The sequence below is a fragment of the Dama dama genome, chromosome 19 (assembly GCF_033118175.1).
Source record: "Dama dama isolate Ldn47 chromosome 19, ASM3311817v1, whole genome shotgun sequence".
Lineage (NCBI taxonomy): Eukaryota > Metazoa > Chordata > Mammalia > Artiodactyla > Cervidae > Dama > Dama dama.
This window is the reverse complement of record NC_083699.1, coordinates 21,719,278-21,737,840: the sequence shown is the minus strand read 5'-3', so window position 1 is coordinate 21,737,840 and position 18,563 is coordinate 21,719,278. Positions and strand designations below refer to the sequence as shown.

The window sequence follows — 18,563 nt, the reverse complement described above, 5'->3', positions numbered from 1 at the left end:
ACATGTCAAAGTAAAAATCAGGCAGTGGTCAAGATTTAATACGTGCGTGTCTCATGCAGATAATGTCCCTGAGTCCCCTGTCTCCAGTTCCATTCCAGCAAAGAATATGGAGTATGAATACTCTTCACTAAAATATGTAATCATAATAGATAATTAGCTTTACATTGAGTGAGACTTAATTCCACAGGGCGAGACCTTTATTCAAGACATCAATATTGGGGAGGAACACTATTGCAGTGTCTTATCATAGGACCTTGAAATCCTAATGGATATTTTGTATTGTGGTAAAAATTAGGGCATTTGTACTGAGGGAAGAAAAAGAATTTCCTCTACTTGGCATTTTTTTATGAAAAAGAAGAAAAATATAAATCACAAAATGAGTCCCACATTTAAACATTACTAGTTTAGTGTATTTTCCTTCTAAAATTAGATATTCTGGGTTTATTTCTGATTTTTTTTTTAAAGGAATCTTATTTTAGCGATAAGAACTTGTCATTTTCATAGTATTAGAATTTTTATTAAATTTTGAGTCTGTGATCATCAAAACACTGTTTTTCCATATAAACCAACATCAAATCAGAATTCTCCATTTGTTACTCATACTTTGTGCAGGGCTTTAATATTTATGCTAGCTAAATCTTTATTCTTTCTAGCTTTAGGGTATTATTCCACAAGGCTGAGATATAATTTTGAATCTTAGTTCTGTCAGCTGCTGAATTAGATCTCCTTCCTCTGATTTTAAACATACAAATAAAACTCTTAATTCTCAAGAGTCATATGTCCTCCCAATGTAACGATCAACACTTCAGCACTTGCAATCATCAAAAATTTTCATAATATATCATATATATCTATATATTTATATATGCATGTGTGTATGTGTGCTCAGTAGTGTCCAGCTGTTTGCAACCTCATGGGCTGTAGCCTGCCAGGCTCCTCTGTCCATGGGATTCTACAGGCAAGAAAACTGAAGCCGGTTGCCATTTCCTTCTCCACATACATAAGTATTATAAATTAAAATGTCTTAAAAAGTGTGCACAGATAAAATGATGACTGCTGAGGGAAGGAAGGCATGTAGATTGGGTGAGGTACAGGATAAGCGTGTTGGACAAGAAAGTTTATCCACATCTATAATGTTCTGTTTTTTTCTTTTTCACAAGAAAGGTTTTCAGGTATTACGTGCATATTAAAAAGGAATTTTAAAGAAAGAAGCATGATAAGGCCACCTCACTTCCTGCTCAAGCTTCAGTAATTTTCTGCCAAAAGGAACCAAGTAAGTGTACAATAAAAAAAAATCACTGGGCTCACCCCAAAGATTAGAGTGGACATTGATTTTAAAAATGACTCATCTTTCTCTATGTTTTAGTGTGTTCATATTCTGAATCTGCCCCCAGAACTATAATTCCATAGTTCCATAATATATTAGAATATACATAGCATTCAAAGAAAAGCAAATCAAACTTCCTCTGGACATTGGGTCAGAGAGCCTTGGGAAAAGTATATTAGTGTCAAAGCTTATTAGCCTGTCAACCTTGCCTCTTTGAGACTCAGGTTTCTCATCTGTAAGATGGAAGAACAATGACTACCACACGTCTGGATAGGAAATAGGAGTCCAGAATGGCGGTGGCTAAAAGACAAGGAAGGGGAAGGCCTGCAAAAACAGAACAAAGGAAGGTCTGAGGACTGGAGTGAGGACCTCAGGTAGAACAAAGAGCATTCCTGGCTAGCCCAATTTACATAGGGCAGGCCCGGGGGTGGGGGCGGGGGGAGGAAAAAACATAAAAAGAGGAGCCAAAGGGCCAGGGGTCTCTCTCTCTCTCCCAAGTGCATGCTCATTCTCTCTCTCTCTCTCCTCTTCGCATCTTTTGGGTCGACATGCCTTCACACCTCAAGGATGTATTTTCCTATATTTTCTAAATAAAACTGATATGTCCGAGAGCTATAACATGGTCTGTCCGAGAGCCGAGAACTATAACACGGACTGTTTGAGAGCTGTGACGCACCAAGGGCTTTAATGTCCGTCACTTCAAATTTTTGTTGTGATAAGACAGACCGAAGAGATTACAAGACAGACCGAAGAGATTACACTCCCCTGACACTATGGTTTATGTTTTTCTTTCTTATTCATATATATGATTTTGGAATAGATTGCTCATACTTGAGATTGTATGTAGGAATCAGTCAATTGTATTCCACTAACTTGAACCAACAAGACAAAACCATAAAGTGAAGGACTTCCCTGATGGTCCAGTGGCTAAGACTCTGTTCTCAATGCAGGGGCCTAGAGAATTAGATCCCACATGCCACAAATAAGAGTTCCCATGCCACAACTAAAGATCCCACATGCGCCAATGAAGATTGAAGGTCCCTTGTGCCACAACTCACTGGCACAGATAAATAAATAAAATATTTTTAAAAATCCATAAAATGAGAGCACATGATAGAGGTCCTGAGCAACATGGGAATTCAGGGAAGGGAAAATGCATTTGGATTGCAGTGATAAGGGGATGGTTGAGATATAAACTGAGAATTGAGTTCATGGAGAAAAGTATCAGTAATACCTGAAGAATTCCATGGACAGAGGAGCCTTGTAGGCGACAGTCCATGGAATTGCAAAGAGTTGGACATGACTGAGAGATTGAGCATGCACACACGATCCAAAGGTGCAGTTGTTTAAACATTCAGGGTCTGAGATTTAGTATTCAGACTTGTCAGGTTGGAGAAGAAGGTTGGCAAAAGAAAGCAAAGTTGAAAAACAAATCTAGACTCTTTTTTTAATTAATTGAGATAGCAACATGTTCCTTTTCTTGATTTGCAATACAATACACTTGTGGGCAGGTGGAGACATAATAGGCTGTGTTCACACAGTAGCTAAGCAGACTTATTAAAAGTTAAAAAAATCAATCATTTATAAAGTGGTACCAAATGCAGAGCAATTGGCTTGACTTTCTTCCTTTTTGTCCTTTCACAATACACTGAATTTACGAATTGCTTGGGCATTGCGTGACCTACAGTTTGCAAATCTGGGCGCATTAGAATAATTTGGTGAGCATTTAGAACTATCCATGCCTTGGTCTTGCCTTTAAGAAATCTAACTTAACTGGTCTGGGGTAAGACTTGAGAGTCAAACATTTTGGATAAAATCAGCTATAAGGATATATTGTACAACACAGGGAATATAACCTATATTTCATAATTACAAATGGAGTGTTATCTTTAAAAATTATGAATATTGAATATCTGTAACTTATGTAATATTGTATATCAAGTAAACTTCAGTATAGAAGATTATAAAAAAAAACCTATAGCAAATGTAATAAGTTACTTATCATTAAAAAAAAAAAAAAAAAAAAACCTTCAGTGATTCTTATGTAGAGCCAGAGTTGAGATCCCCTGATGTTGTTTCTGCTTTAGTTGCCTAGTGATCTTGTTAGAATGCAAAGAGCCAAGGGGCTGGATTTTTGCATTTCTAATAGATTCAAGTCTATTCTGAAGCTGCTGGTCTGGGGGCCATACTCTGAGTAATGAGTCTGCAGACAGTCCTCTGTTCAACTGTAAATGTCATATGGATCATAGATGTCATGATTTGACTCAACTTCTCAGCTGCTTGACTAAAGCATACCAATTCAGTTCAAATAAACAAATCAATACTCTGACCAAAATAGTGTGTATATAAGCGAAGTCGCTCAGTCGTGTCTGACTCTTCGCGACCCTGTGGACTGTAGCCTACCAGGCTCCTCCGTCCATGGGATTCTCCTGGCAAGAATACTGGAGTGGGTTACCATTTCCTTCTCCAGGGGATCTCCCTGACCCAGAGATCGAACCCGGGTCTCCCGCATTGAGGGCAGACGCTTTAACCTCTGAGCCACCAGAGAAGCCCACACAAATGTATACATATATACACTGTTGTTGTTTAGTTGCTAAGTTGTGTCTTACTTTTTATGACCCCATAAACTGTAGCCCACCAGGCTCCTCTGTCCATGGGATTCTCCAGGCAAGAATATGAAGTAGGTTGCCATTTCCTCCTCCAGGGGATCTTTCTGACCCAGGGATTGAACCCATGTCTCTCGCATCTGCTGCATTGCACACAGATTCTTGACCACTGAGCCACCGGGGAAGCCTTATATACATATACACATACATTAAATTATATGCTAAAATCATCTGAAAATAAACCACTAATATTTCCCACAATATTCTCTCAGTAATAGTTAATAGCTTTAAGACAACTTTAGCATTATCTCTTATGAGGAATGACTTTCTTCTGTAAAACACGAGGGATATTTTAGTTCTTTTCTGATGAAGTACCTCTGATATAGGATAAAACTGGGTTAAATTGCCAAGATATTAGACACTCATGCTGAAGCTGTCACAAGTGATTTTCTTTTCTATCAAGATTCTGCCCAACAGAGTTAAAAACTAGAAATGTCAATATTACATTAAAATGTTATTATCAAGTATACTCCATGTGAAGAAACCATTTCTCCAAAATTTCTCTCAGTTATATCTTCATGTTAGATGCTTACAGAAAGCCCTGCCCTTAGAAATGGAGCTCCAGGACACTGCTGGGAATAATGATAAAATGATTAGAATTTTTTCAGCATTATCATTGAGATATGGACCAAGGATGATGATTTTTATACTGTAAAAAATGTCAGAAAGAATCAACTCTGTCTGCTATTTTTCCTTTTTAGTGTCCTTTCTCTTAATACTTCTGCTGTATTTATCCCCCAAATTATTTCCCCAGATGGTCACAGAATATAATAGCTTAAAATAATTCACATCATTATCCAATGTATTTTGCACATAAAAGCTCCCTGAAACAACAATGATCCATTTTTTTTCCTAAACAATTCAGGATTATTTCATATTGTTTTTTTAGAGTGTGCAGCCAGAGTAAGAGAAATTATTCTTCCATTTGCTTTTTAATGTACTGTTCTCAGAAATCTTTTGATTGGAAATAAGTGTTCCTGGGTTGCTTTATATTAAAGATTGCATTATAGAAGTGTTAGGTTTAGAGGGAATATTAAAGGATGTGTTGAAGACTCCACTAGATTTCACATGTGGTTTTATTTTTCACTATGTTTTACTATTCTACTTTTGCTCTGATATGCAATACTGCTGACTTCTCACCTGCATTTTAATTTTGTAGTTCCTGATGGAATGAACTTCTTAAGGTCAAGGATCCTGTTATATTAAGCATATTCTGGCATAGAGTTTATACTACATAAATGATAAGTGAATGAATGAATGTGTGGTTTGAGAGCCCTCCACATCATTTAGTCTTCTTATTCACTCATATTCATTAATGGATTTTCTTAGGAATGGGCTCTGTTCCACTTGCCTTCTCTTCACCCCTGTAATAGACTATTGGTTTGTTTTTGACCCTTCACAAGTTTCTTTAAAAAAAATCCAAGGCACAGAATAATTTTTGTTTGTTAATGAACAAACTTAAACTGTGTCTATAGTGAATATTGACTGCTTGACTGCTTAGGATTCATCCATTTTTCCTCTTCACTAATACTCAATAGCTATGAGGTTTTCCTTTGGGGAGATTTATCCCTGTCATTTTACAGAAACCATGTAGATTACATGGGACTGATGAATACCATTCCTCTCTCAAATTTGAGGTGGATTTTCCTTGGCATAAATTTACCTCCATAGGTCACAGTGATTGGACCAGGTAATGTCTTTATTAGCATATGACTGTCTCAGGAATGAATGAATTCCTTCAGATGTGATCCAGTCACCATGAAGCTCAACATATAGGTCTGGAACCTGAAACATAGAGACCCTGTTGCTCTGGAAATTGTAATGTGTATATATGAGCCATATTACAGTAGCCATTTTACTCCCATGAATGAAGCTACATTAAAGATAAAGCCAACAAACAGGACAGAACTGAAGGACTAATAGGAGTATAGGAGTTGGAATCCTAATTGAACTATGCCTGAAGCCTTCCCACCTCCGGTGTTCTCAGTTAAGTGATTCAATACCCTCCCTTTTATTGTTTAGGCATTTAAAATCACATGATCCTATTGCTTGTAAAATAAGTCATCCTAACTGATGCATGCATATGTAAAGTGGGTTTGCAGGAGGAAGTCACCAAATGCAGCCCAAACTCAGCACACACTTTCCAAAAAGATTTATTGTCCTCCAATCAGTAAAATGTTTTAATCTATGTTTCATCAAAGATTGGAAAAAGTGATGTAGTTCTTCCTCTTAACACTACTGGAGCAATTATACTCTGTTAAGATTCTAATGAATTTGGGGATTTGTCACAATTTTGGTTCAATTTTATTACAAATATTAAGAGTTTATCAAACTGCCTGTGCAAGGCTGTGATATATCTGGTAGTGTCTACAAGGTTGAAGATGCCATCTTGCATGGTTTCCTCACAATTGCTCTGAGAGATTTTTCTGATTTGGTCTGTTGAGAATAAGGATTAACGCAAAAAAAAAAAAAAAAAAAGAGAGAGAGAGAGAGAGATTATGCTAAAGATGTGGCTAGGGCCTGATTATTGAGGATCTTTTCAGCCATACTAAGGAATCAGGGGTCTACTTTAAAGACCATGGGCACCAGCAGGGCAAAGGATAGGCAAGTGGGAGAGTGAAGGCAGGGAGATCAAGTAACAACAATTGCCAAAATCCAGCTAAAAGATGATGAGGACTTGATCTAAGCTAGTAGCAGTGGAAATAGAGAAACATGGGCAGATATAAAAGAGAAGAGAAAATCAAAATGATTTGTTTATTAGTGTAGCAACCCACTCTAGTATTCTTGCCTGGAGGATCCTGTGGACAGAGGAACCTGGCAGGCTACAGTGTATGGTGTTGCAAAGAGTTAAACACAACTGAAGCGACTTAGCATGCATGCATGATGAAGAGCAAAGACTCGAGGTGAAGTGACTTGAACAACTGGATGGATATTTGTGGCATTCATCACATTCATTAAAATAGCATAGAAGGAGGAACATTCGATACTAAAAGAATATAGCTGCTGAGTCATATGTGTGATTATTTGTTTTATATCTGTGTTCCCTGTTCAAGACTAATTTCCATGAGAGTGAAATTCTGCTGGTTTTCCTCACAATGCTTATCCCAGTGTTTGGCACTATAGAAGATGTTATAAAAATACCTGTTAAAAAAGTAAATGAAAAGGTACCGAGTATTGAGCATCTCCATATAGAGAGTAACTCAGAGCACAAGAGTAGGGATAATATCAATAAGCAAAAGTAAGTAGATAAAGAAGATAAAGGAGGTTCATAGAGGACTCTGAGAAGTATCCACATTTAGGACAGAACACACAAATCTGACCAAGATGGCCATCCAGAGAAGTAGGAGGAAAGAAAGTCTGGCTGAGGGAGAGGGGTTTCAAGAAGGAAAATGTGGACAACACAGGGATTTCAAGTAGGAACTGGAAAGTGCCCACTGGATTTAACAACAAGAATTTCACTGATCAAAGTGATGAGGATGAGGATACCAATAAAAATAATCCACCTGACAATTACCGAACACGAACAATGTACCAGGCACTGCTCTAAACTGTCCACATTAACACACTTAATACTTAAGACAGCCCTAAGAAATAAATACTAATATTACTCCTACCTACAGAGGAGGAAGCTGAGACTTAGAAGGCTGTTTTAATAGAGTACTAGATTGATCCCTGGAGAAGGCAATGGCACCCCACTCCAGTACTCTTGTCTGGAAAATCCCATGGAGGGGTGGGCTGCAGTCCATGCGGTTGCTAAGAGTCAGACACGACTGAGCGACTTCACTTTCACTTTTCACTTTCATGCATTGGAGAAGGAAATGGCAAACCACTCCAGTGTTCTTGCCTGGAGAATCCCAGGGAAGGGGAAGCCTGGTGGGCTGCCGTCTATGGGGTTGCACAGAATCGGACAAGACTGAAGCGACTTAGCAGCAGCAGCAGCAGGTTGATCCCAGGTTGCAATGTGCTGGGTTGAAGAAAAAGTGGGAGACAAAGAAAGGGAGACAGAAAGTTAAGACACAGATTGCAATAATTTTGACTATTAAGAAAAGGAGGCTGTATTTGGACTGCAGAGCATAGTAGAGGGAGAGAGCTTTTAAGGTGGACCAGATTTGCAGTAGTTTAAATATTGATGAGGAGGAACTAATAGAGAGGGCTGACTTAAAGATATGACAGGGATTTCTCAAATTATTGAGAATCTCAAATCATATTAGTGCAGTCCATGAGAAAGTATATCCTGGGAGAAGCAATCCACCCTGGGCACTGAACGTCCTTACATATTTTATGTCAGATCATTCTTTACCCGAGCCATTTTTCAGGGCTCTGTTTGCACAGAGAGAAAAGCTAACATCTCCCCTGAGAAAACAAAGCGGCTTGTTTCCACTAACTCTAAAAGTGGTGGATTCCCCAAGCTCAGTGTTCCCCTTGTTTAATGCAGCCAGCTGATGTGTAGGCATCCATAATGAGCCCTTTGTGCCACTGCTCTGGGATCTGGGGGGACACGGGGAATTGACATAGACATATAAAGCTCTGGCTACTGGCTCTGCCAGGAGTAATAAAGCCCTTTGTTTCTGACCCTGGAGCCCCATGTCTTGTGCCACCATCTATGAAACAGTTACAGGCTAACTGGTTAGTGTATAGTAGGGTATTATAGAATCTGAGACCCTGCACACTTCGTAATAGTACACAGAAATGAAATCACACGCACACAATCACCTGTTACTCTGGGTTACAGTGAGCAAGTCCATCTGAGCAGCAGCAGAGATGTTACTGTTTTCTCCTTGTTTCTTCTTATGCCTATTGATTGCTTGTAGTCTTGAAATGATTAGTAAAGCACAGTACAGGATAGATCCCTTATCTTCTGGGCCTGATTTGATAAGCTGATCCTTTGTGTTAGCTCAGGAAGGAAGAAGGAAAAGATATCATGTGTGTGGGCCCTCATGAGATTTTAATGAGCAGTGAGAGCACAAATACCTAATCCAGGGAAACTGTTAACAATTTTACTATATTGTTAGCTCCTTGAGGACAGAAATGGTATATGTTATGCTTGTTGCTATATTTCTAGTATTTAAGGCAGTGTTTGTCATATAGTATGCACAATAAATATTTGCTGAAAAGGAGGGAAAAAACTGGACTTCCCTTGTGGTCCAGTGGTTAAGATTCTATGCTTCCACTGCAGGGGTCACTGGTTCAATCCCTGGTCAGGAAATGAAGATTCCACAGATGAAAGTGAGTAAATGAACAGATAAGTAATGGGTAGATAAAACTGCAGAGGAAGAAGGCTCAGCAAAGAGACTGAGAAAGGAGAATCAAGAAGGTGGAAAGGAGCAGACAGTGTGGAATCCTGGTACCCAAGGAGGAATGTCTTTTTAAAAGGGAATGAACAACAAAATCAATGCTGCTGAAAATCAAATCAAATGAAGACTGAAAACAATCTGGTAGATTTGTAAATTATAAAGTCTTTCTGCCACATAATAAAATGTGGATAGCAAGTTCGCCTTTGGGGATGGATATTTTTTACAAAAGGTTTTCCAGAGTCCAGAATAATCTATTCTTTCTTCTTATTGAAAACAGAGCTTCCAAGGCCAGGATTTCTTGGATATATTATATTGCTGCTTCATCTATAACAAAACCAATATCATCCCTGAAGACCACGGTGTGACAAGCCTCTGGTATATAGTGATACAATATTGTTATCATAGCTTCTCTGTGAGGGGCTGTAAAAAATGAAAATAAAGCACATACACAGAGCCTACTGAAAACATGAACTTGACATACACTTAATGATATGCAAAATCATTTCTGTACTTTATAATGTCAAGCACAAATGGCAAAGAAAGGTGAGTGAGCCAGTAAAACAAAGCTAAACAAAAATTCATCTATCAATAGATCATTTTGCTTAGTTACCTTTCTCTATAACACTTCAACCCACAGTCCAAATACATTGATTCTCTTCCAGTTTTCAAGAAAGAGCCAAACTCACTATAGGCTGAGACCTAAGGATATTATTTCCAGAAATGGATAAGGCATTCATCCTGGGCACTCAGTTAGAAAAAACAGAAACATTTAGCCAAACTCCAGATTCACTCTCTATAATGAAAGGTATGATCCTCTGAGAGATTTTCATCTTTTGGTCAGTGACTGGTTCTGCTTCTCCTTTTTTCCTTGGAGGTCTAACATAACTCTAGCATTTAGATGCTATTTAAGTTTCCTAAATGAATGGTGAAGGGAGACACATCTAGAGAGTTAGAACAGGGGCCGTGGGAGAAAGGAGGGCTAATGCAGGGCTTGGAAATCAAAGGTGGGTAATGAAAAATGGTTGGTTGACTGCCTGCTTGATTGAGATAACTGGGTTGGTCTAGAAATTGTTCAAAGACCTTGGAATATCTAACTCTAAGGGTCACAAATGGAGAGTGGGGGGCACCTGGCTCTGAATACTGTAGAAATCACTGCTTGAGAGGTGCATCTTTTCCTAAGTGTTGGGATACAGGACAGAATACACACTGGGGTTCCATTAATAGAGTATTGACTGATTGATTGATCAACTGATAGATACACAGAGAAATGATAGATTTTCTCTCCCAGTAACTATATGAGTGAATGGGAAAACTTTTCTGGGAAAGTGAATGTGAGGCTGGATTCTCCTCCTAGAGTGGATTTTTATTACCTTTATCCTCACATATCAGACTCAAGGAAAGAGTAAGATCTCTTAATGGTAGTGAGTGAAGGAGACAAAAGTTGAGGCAGCCAGCACAGAAACTAGGAGAGTGCCTGCCGTGGGGCCTTAAATAGCTCTAGATCCCAGGGCAGCTGATAGACTGGAAAGAGGATTCATAAGCTGGGAATTAAGACTCAGAAAAGAGCTCACCTCTCTCCCTTCCATTATCTCTGATTAAACCCTATCCCCTTTTAGTCGACTTCATTTCTACACCCCAAGCCCAAAGGTCAAACTAGCTAAAGGGAACTGGCTATGTTTTAATATACAGAAACCTCACGATCCATGAATGGGAGTCTGATAGAAACTGTGCTGAGCTGACATTATGACTTTGGAGGGTTCTAGTCGTGATTTTAGTCAACAAAGAGTCCAAAATGCAGTACTTGGATGCAATCTCAAAAATGACAGAATGATCTCTGTTCATTTCCAAGGCAAACCATTCAATATCACGGTAATCCAAGTCCATGCCCCAACCAGTAACGCTGAAGAAGCTGAAGTTGAACATTTCTATGAAGACCTTCAAGACCTTCTAGAACTAACACCCAAAAAAGATGTCCTTTTCATTATAGGGGACTGGAATGCAAAAGTAGGAAGTCAAGAAACACCTAGAGTAACAGGCAAATTTGGCCTTGGAGTACAGAACGAAGCAGGGCAAAGGCTAATAGAGTTCTGCCAAGAGAATGCACTAGTCATAGCAAACACCCTCTTCCAACAACACAAGAGAAGACTCTACACATGGACATCACCAGATGGTCGACACCGAAATTGGATTGATTATATTCCTTGCAGCCAAAGATGGAGAAGCTCTATATAGTCAGCAAAAACAAGACTGGGAGCTGACTGTGGATCAGATCATGAACTCCTTATTTCCAAATTCAGACTGAAACTGAAGAAAGCAGAGAAAACCACTAGACCATTCAGGTATGACCTAAATCAAATCCATTATGACTATACAGTGGAAGTGAGAAACAGATTTAAGGGACTAGATCTGACAGACAGAGTGCCTGATGAACTATGGATGGAGGTTGGTGACATTGTACAGGAGACAGGAATCAAGACCATCCCCAAGAAAAAGAAATGCAAAAAAAGAAAAATGGCTGTCTGAGGAGGCCTTACAAATAGCTGTGAAAAGAAGGAAAGTGAAAAGCAAAGGGGAAAAGGAAAGATATACCCATTAGAATGCAGAGTTCCAAAGAGCAGCAAGGAGAGATAAGAAAGCCATCCTCAGCAATCATTGCAAAAAAATAGAGGAAAACAACAGAATGGGAAAGACTAGAGATCTCTTCAAGAAAATTAGAGATACCAAGGGAACATTTCATGCAAAGATGGGCTCAATAAAGGACAGAAATAGTAGGGACCTAACAGAAGCAGAAGATATTAAGAAGAGGTGGCAAGAATACACAGAAGAGCTATACAAAAAAGATCTTCATGATCCAGATAATCACGATGGTGTGATCACTCACCTAGAGCCAGACATCCTGGAATACGAAGTCAAGTGGGCCTTAGAAAGCATCACTATAAACAAAGCTAGTGGATGTGATGGAATTCCAATTGAGCTATTTATATCTTGAAAGATGATGCTGTGAAAGTGCTGCACTCAATATGCCAGCAGATATGGAAAACTCAGCAGTGGCCACAGGACTGGAAAAGGTCCGTTTTCATTCCAATCCTGAAGAAAGGCAATGTCAAAGAATGCTCAAACTACCGCACAATTGCACTCATCTCACACATTAGTAAAATAATACTCAAAATTCTCCAAGCCAAGCTTCAGCAGTACGTGAACCATGAACTTCCAGATGTTCAAGCTGGTTTTAGAAAAGGCAGAGGAACCAGAGATCAAATTGCCAACATCTGCTGGATCATCGAAAAAGCAAGAGAGTTCCAGAAAATCATCTATTTCTGCTTTATTGACTATGACAAAGCCTTTGACTGTGTGGATCACAATAAACTGTGGAAAATTCTGAAAGAGATGGGAATACCAGACTACCTGACCTGCCTCTTGAGAAACCTATATGCAGGTCAAGAAGCAACAGTTAGAACTGGACATGGAACAACAGACTGGTTCCAAATAGGAAAAGGAGTACCTCAAGGCTGTATCTTGTCACCCTGCTTATTTAACTTATATGCAGAGTACATCATGAGAAATGCTGGGTTGGATGGAGCACAAGCTGGAATCAAGATTGCCATGAGAAATATCAATAACCTCAGATATGCAGATGACACCACTCTTATGGCAGAAAGTGAAGGAGAACTACAGAGCCTTTTGATGAAAGTGAAAGAGGAGAGTGAAAAAGTTGGCTTAAAGCTCAACATTCAGAAAAGTAAGATCATGGCATCCGGGCCCATCACTTCATGGCAAATAGATGGGGAAACAGTGGAAACAGTGGCTGACTTTATTTTTCTGAGCTCCAAAATCACTGCGGATGGTGATTGCAGCCATGAGATTAAAAGACGCTTACTCCTTGGAAGTAAAGTTATGACCAACCTAGACAGCATATTAAAATGCAGAGACATTACTTTGCCAACAAAAGTCTGTCTAGTCAAGGCTATGGTTTTTCCAGTAGTCATGTATAAATATGACAGTTGGACTATAAGGAAAGCTGAGGTCAGAAGAATTGATGCTTTTGAACTGTGGTGTTAGAGAAGACTCTTGAGAGTCCCTTGGACTACAAGGAGATCCAACCAGTCCATCCAAAAGGAGATCAATCCTGGATGTTCATTAGAGGGACTGATGCTGAAGCTGAAACTCCGATATTTTGGCCACCTGACGCGAAGAGCAGACTCATTGGAAAAGACCCTGATACTGGGAAAGATTGAGGGCAGGAGGAGAAGGGGACGACAGAGGATGAGATGGTTGAATGGCCTCACTGACTTAATAGACATGGAGTTGGTGATGGACAGGGAGGCCTGGTGTGCTGCAGTTCATGGGGTCGCAAAGAGTTGGACACTACTGAGCAACTGAACTGAGTCATGATTTTATCTCAATGCAACATTTTTCTTTTCTTTCCCCTGAAACAGAGCTTCTTTCTTGTGGACTGGGGTAACATGAAGGCTGTTGGTCCCCATCTGTCCCCATGACCACCATCAAACTACAGGACCGGAACAGGACCCCAGCTGGGACAACCTGAGAATTTCACCTTCTGAGCCACATGGTTGGGCTTCCCAGTGGCTCAGTGGTAAAGAAGCTTCCTCCCAAGCAGGAGATGCAGGTTTTGTCCCTAGGTTGGGAAGATCCCCTAGAGATGGAAATGGTGCCCACTCCAGTATTTTTGCCTGGGAAATCCCGTGGACAGAGGAGCCTGGCAGGCTACAGCGCATGGGTTCACAAAGAGTCACAAGTGACTTAAGGACTAAATAACAGCAGGAGCAACTGCATGGTTAGATTAAGGAAGGGCATGTGACCCAGATGAAATAGTCACCAATGAGTTTTGCACAGGCAACAGAGGAAAGAAGCACTACTTTTTCTGTATGATGCTTGAGTTTCTCTTTATATTACAAAATCTCGAGTTAGCATTATATTTTCATGAATGTAAATTGTGTGCCACTTCTGTTACCTTTATTTCTTTTCTAGGAAAATTTTTGAATTAAAATGCTAGAAATAACTTATTTACCTAATTGTAGAATTAAAAAGAACCTTAAAAGATAAACAAGTCCCAACTCTTACACCATAGGAATCCCTTCAACATTTTTAACAAATGGCCATTCATACTCCGATTACAAAGTTTCAGTTGCAGAGAACACACTGTTTTATCCTTTTTCTTACTTCCTATTCTTTCTTTCTTCTCCTTCCTGTGGTCCTCTTGTATTTATGTAACCTTGTGTGTCTGTGTGTGTTCCTTGCTCAGTAGTGTCTGACTCTTTGCTACCCCATGGACTGTAACTCTCCAGGCTCCTTTGTTTAAGGAATTCTCCAGGCCAGAAACTGGAGTAGGCTGCCATTCCCTTTCCCAGGGGGTTTTCCCAAGCCAAGGATCAAACCCAGGTCTCCTGCATGGCAGGCAGTTTCTTTTTTTTTTTTTTATTTTTTATTAGTTGGAGGCTAATTACTTCACAACATTTCAGTGGGTTTTGTCATACATTGACATGAATCAGCAATAGATTTACACGTATTCCCCATCCCGATCCCCCCCTCCCACCTCCCTCTCTACCCGATTCCTCTGGGTCTTCCCAGTGCACCAGGCCCAAGCACTTGTTATGCATCCCACCTGGGCTGGTGATCTGTTTCACCATAGATAATATACATGCTGTTCTTTTGAAACATCCCACCCTCACCTTCTCCCACAGAGTTCAAAAGTCTGTTCTGTACTTCTGTGTCTCTCTTTCTGTTTTGCATATAGGGTTATCATTACCATCTTTCTAAATTCCATATATATGTGTTAGTATGCTGTAATGTTCTTTATCTTTCTGGCTTACTTCACTCTGTATAATGGGCTCCAGTTTCATCCATCTCATTAGAACTGATTCAAATAAATTCTTTTTAACGGCTGAGTAATATTCCATGGTGTATATGTACCACAGCTTCCTTATCCATTCATCTGGCAGGCAGTTTCTTTACCGTCTAAGCCACCAAGGAAGCCCTTATGTAATATTACCACATACGAAATATTTGGAAGATAAAAATCAATAATTATGTAGCTTTTCATCAAAGTTATTTTAAAACAAAAAATTATAAACACAATTGTACAAATAAAATAATGTGACATTTTGCTACTTTACTTTTAGTAAAATTGGTCCCCTTCTTTAATTTGTACTATATTGAGAGTAAACATTTTATATTTGCTTATAGGTTATTATTCTTTTGGAAAAATATGCATTTACGTTTTACACCCATTATTAAAATTACATTGTCTGGTTCTTTCTCTGTCCCTTTCCTTTTCTGATGTTTACCTAAACAAGTACCATTTATCATAAGGTATTACACACTAAAAATATAATCTTTTTTTTTCAGTGTTTTTCTCCTTTGCAAACAGCTTTCAACCAAACTTCCAAGAAAGATCAATTTAATTTAAAGTGCACCTCTAGACTATCCAGGATTTAAGCATTTAATTAGAAATCCATTAAAATAATTGTATTTCCTTTTAATGTAGTCACTTAACCTGTAGTTAAAAGTGATTTCTATTATTATAAAATAGCTCATATATAATCTGATGTTATATTGCTTAAATTTATCTCAGAAACATTAGCGCTTGTAAATTAAGTAGAAATGTGCTGGATTCAAACCCTGAAGTTCCTAGTCACAAAAATTGGTGATGTTATTTAAAAGTCCCAAATGGAGAAAAACAATATTCCCTTCCCTTATTTCTTTATTTAATCAAAGCCAAGTAAACTGGGACTGGGAAAGCATAATTTAGTGATTTTCCTTTTTAAAATTAAAAATCATCTGAAAAGATTTCTTTCCCGCAGAATTGACTTCTTAGGGAATACTTACTGATAACTTAAAACATATATGTTTATCTGTTTTTGGTTGTTCTGGGTCTTCCTTGCTCTGTGCAGGCTTTCTCTAGCAGCAAGCAGGGCTCCTCTTTGTTACGGTGACCGGGTTTCTCATTGTGGTGGCTTCTCTAGCTGTGCAGCACAGGCTCTGGAGCAAAGACTCAGTAGTGGTGGTGCATGGAATTAGCTGCCCAGCAGCATGTGGAATCTTCCTGGACCAGGGATCAAACCTTGTGTCCCCTACATTGGCAGGTGGATTCTTAACCACTGAACCACCAGGGAAGTCCTACTGATGACTTAATATATTGTGAGCAAATTTAAATGAGTAAAGTCAAACATAAAGATAAACTCAACATTCAGAAAACTAAGATCATGGCCTCTGGTCCCATCACTTCATGGCAAATAGATGGGGAAACAATGGAAACAGTGACAGATTTTATTTTGGGGGGCTCCAAAATCACTGCAGATGGTGACTATGGCCATGAAATTAAATAGCGCTTGCTCCTTGGAAGGGAAGTTATCACCAACCTAGGCAGCATATTATAAAGCAGAGACATTACTTTGCCAACAAAGGTCCGTCTAGTCAAGGCTATGGTTTTTCTGGTACTCACGTATGGTTGTGAGAGACTATGGAGAAAGCTGAGCACCAAAGAATTGATGCTTTTGAACTGTGGTGTTGGAGAAGACTCTTGCAAGTCCCTTAGACTGCAAGGAGATCCAACCAGTCCATTCTAAAGGAAATCAGTCCTAAATATTTATTGGAAGGACTGATGCTGAAGCTGAAACTCCAGTACTTTGGCTACCTAATGCGAAGAACTGACTCATTGGAAAAGACCCTGATGCTGGGGAAGATGGAAGATGGGAGGAGAAGGGGACGACAGAGGATGGGATGGTTGGATGGCATCACCGACTCAATGGACATGAGTTTGAGTAACCTCTGGGAGTTGGTGATGGAAAAGGAAGCCTGTGTTTTGCAGTCCATGGAGTCGCAGAGTCGAACACGATTGCATAACTAAACTGAAACTGAAAATATAAAGATAAAACATTCTGTGGCCCCAACTGGTCTTTATCTAGACCAAAGCTTTGAATCTTTATACTTTTTGAATGTTTCAACACCCTAGGACCTAGATTATTTCCCACTCTGACTCCAAACTTTCATTTACTTTTTGATATATTCCTAGTGACTCTTTTCCTCTCATTTCTCTGTGACTCCAGGCCCTCATCCAGCAATTCTTCATTCTCTAGAGACTTCCCATACTCCTCTCCACCCAGCCAGGATTTCACACTGTCCCCACTGGCTCTCCAGAATCCTTTCCCAGATCTTATCCCACACCTACTATGCCAGTTCTGAACGACAACCACCATCCAGGAGGGACCAACTTATCCATTAGACACAGTGCCTAGAACCCATAATGCTTTCCGATGACCACATAAATTTTTTACTAGTGTAACCTTTTAGGTTGAAAAAGTATTTTAAGGTAGAATATTTATATCACTGTAATCATAAAATATACATTTTTCTAAGAGTGAAAGGGTCCATTAAGGGAAAAATGCCTTAGGTCCACAAAAATCATAATATGGCTATATCATCTATTTACTCTGCTTTTCCTCCAAAGACAACAACGAAGGACAGCATTGATGAAGGAACTCTCATAAACAATTTGGCTTATGCTGATGCTTCATTGAATTCTAAGCTTTTAATATGACCCACACACAGGCACTTGTGCATGCACACACACGGGCGTGTGATAACTGTAATGGCAAAGGGCGTTGGGCTCAGAAGGGTCCAATATTTAGGGTTTAATGTTCCGTGTTCACCATCTGGAAATATCTAATATTATTAATGTTGGTGTTTGTGTTTTGTAAGTGAAGGCATATGAGACAATAAGGCAGAATCCAGCGACCTGGAACCTCAGCTCATGTCTTTTCATCTCTATGAACTCGCTTTCTCTTTGGAATACTTCTACCAGGCTGCCCTTCCCGCCTCCACCCCACTCCCCCATACCTAGTGACCAGTGCTCCTCTCTGCTCCCCTCCCCACTCAGTAAAGGCCTGACCATGGGTTGGGAGAGGGTTAAGGGTTTGGTGAACAGTTTCCATGACCCTTTGGTGCATTTTAGCAGCAGCTGGTCACAGTTCAGGCTGACAGCCGCAGAGCACACCTGTAGGGTGACTTTGCAGGGTTGAGCCTCTCACTCAGCTCTGATCCAATACTAAGCACGTCCAAGCACAGACACGAGGTTTGCCCATCCACATTGGGTAGGGCTGTAAGCAAGCAGGATGGAGAGGTTGGCTTTCTGGCCCCCAGCCAGGCCACTGTGTGAGTTCCCAGGCGCACACATGCTGAGCTACACAGAAGGACAATAGGCTTGTGTGAGTATCTGCATTTCCCCAAGTATCTCGTGCCCAGAAGCACAACAGAAAG

At 39.7% G+C, this 18,563-nt stretch overlaps 1 protein-coding gene across 1 annotated transcript in view; it reads right to left on the bottom strand.

The window, feature by feature from the left end:
• LOC133074058 (EGF-like and EMI domain-containing protein 1) overlaps nt 1–18,563 on the bottom strand; it is a 548,755-nt gene that overhangs the window by 79,900 nt on the left and 450,292 nt on the right. The gene's annotated exons all lie outside the window — the stretch shown is intronic.